The sequence below is a fragment of the Carassius auratus genome, chromosome 25 (genome assembly GCF_003368295.1).
Source record: "Carassius auratus strain Wakin chromosome 25, ASM336829v1, whole genome shotgun sequence".
NCBI lineage: Eukaryota > Metazoa > Chordata > Actinopteri > Cypriniformes > Cyprinidae > Carassius > Carassius auratus.
Window position 1 is genome coordinate 15,863,251 of NC_039267.1, and position 2,562 is coordinate 15,865,812.

A 2,562-nucleotide genomic window follows, 5' to 3' on the forward strand; every position below is an offset into this window, starting at 1 on the left:
GATAAGCGGTTTCCCAACAGTTTCTCTTTTTATGCTATATTTAGCATATTCTTATTGTTCATTATCTATTTATAAATAAATAATTTAATTTTATTTAATTTTATTTAAATAAATGAATGAATAAATAAATAAATAAATGTATTTTTTTTTTCCTCCATAAGAATTTATTTTAATGGGCGACTTTTATTAATTTTGTCAAATAAGGTACTTGTCGTTGATTTTTTTTTTTTTTTTTTTTTTTTTACATTGCAATAAGTAAACAGTTGTGTCTTCAGATTCTAATAAAAAATGTTCAGCAAGAGGTTCCTGTCATATAGTTATTTTAATATTTTAGTTGTTGTTTATATTCTTTGTTAGCCTATTTTATTATCATATTTATTACTTTTAATATTTTATTTTCTTGTTGTTGTTGTTGTTGATTTATTCTTTCTTTTTTATTATTAATCATTTTTATATTTTATATTGTTATAATTGTTGTTGTTGTTGTTGATTTTTTATTTTGTTATTATATTTATTATTTTTATGTTTTATAATATTCTTGTTCTTGTTTGTTGTTTTAATCTTTTGTTATCTTATTATTATATTTATTACTTTTATCAAGGGGACCTATATTGTTATATTTATAGATTTTATTTATTTATTATTAGACAGTCAATATATAGAAAGTCATCTGTAAGCAAGCAAGCAAACAAATAAATAAATAAATAAATACACATACATACAATCATAGATACATTCCCTACATCCCCCTTAGACAATATGGGCATTGATCATAATGATACGATACGATCTAGTTTTTAAGTTTAGAATTTTTTATTATTATTATTCTTTTTTTTGTTTTTGTTTTTTGTTTTTTTGCAGAGGAACAGAGAATGTAAAAAAAAAAAAAGCTTTCTGTTAAGACAGTGGAGAGCCTGTTGTTCGGTCTGATTTCTAAGCAATAGCACACACTCTGCTGCCCTCTACTGCTCATTTGTCTTCATAGGTTTACACAGAGCTCGCTACAGACTGGATTTACAGACTGTAAATCAGGGTCCTCCAAAACATAGTTTTCTTTGAAATCCCTATATAAAATATTTTATTATATTTTATAAAATCTAATTTTATTTTCATTAGATTTCTTTTAAACCTTTTATTCTATAGAGTTGGAATACAAAAAAACAAAACAAAAAAACAACAACAAAAAATATGGCAAGTTATCAGTATGATCCAATAAGAATATTTAGTTTTACTGTGTAACTTGGGTGGCTTAGCTCACTCAATCTGTTTACCGATGAGGCCAGGACAGATTCACAGGAAGCTGAAGTCCACTGGGACAGAAATGAGAAAAACACACGAGACAACAATAGCATGCAACATACAGGTCCTAAATCTGGAAGTTAATGTGAAGCCTTATTTGAAATAAACTCATATCACATCTCACATAGTTTGGCAAAAGTAATCCAAAGCATGAGATGCTATAATATGAGATTCTGTTCTAAAACTGGACTTTATGTTAAAACCCAAGCATGAGTGCTGGAACTTGTACTTGTAAGACAACAGGAAAGTGGCCCAGAATATTGAGCGGAAACAACTGCACTGAAGAGGCTTTGATCCAGAAGGTTAATGTGCATGTCCTTAATCCTGTTTCTGGAGTGGCCTAAAAATCCTGCTCACATCTAACTTGGAGGCAGAGCAAATTTGCCAAAAAGGAATGCGCAACAGTGAGACTCAGAGATGCATTTGCTGACACCTAGGGTAAACTTGGAAACACAAATGTGATGAAATATACAGAGAATTATGGGAATTTGCCTTCCACACAGTATTTATTTATTTAAATAAATTATCCATTATTGTTTTTACTTTTTACTTCTTATAACACATTTTATGTAAAATAAAAGTAAATTCATGTTCAACGTCTTCCATGTTTTTCTTTCATGCTTTTCCCATATGGTCAGGTAACTAAGTAAACCAATGAACAATTTTATTTATTTATTTATTTTTACAGTGGGCTACCACGTTTATAATTATCATTATATTATTAGTAATATAGTACTATTTTATCACTGTAAGTAATTTAATATACATTATGAAATACTTGGTTCTTATGACTGCTAAATAATCTCAGATAATTATAGTTTTGTACAGTAGCTATAGGCTAATCACAGTTTCAAGATAATACCGGTAACAAGTCAACCTAATGAACAGGTTTTTACAGTGGGCTACCACTTTCTAATAATAATGATAATAACCACCACCAACAACAACAATAATAATAATAATTGTTGTTGTTATATGACTGTATGAAGATATAGCTACTTTTAGAAATACTTTGCACTGATTACTGTTTTTCTCAGATGAATTATAGTCCTGTGCTTGAACATACAGTAATGTTGGTATGTGTGAGTGTGTGTGATTCAGGAAGACTGAATAATTCAGTATTTTGTGCTTGTGCATATAACCTCCTCCTTTATATGAGATGCGGAGTAGAGGAATGGGTGGACCCCGAGGGCCTGTTGACCAATCACTCCCCTTAGAAGCAACTTGTTGGGCAAGTTTTGTTATTCAGACGCTGGTTGTCAC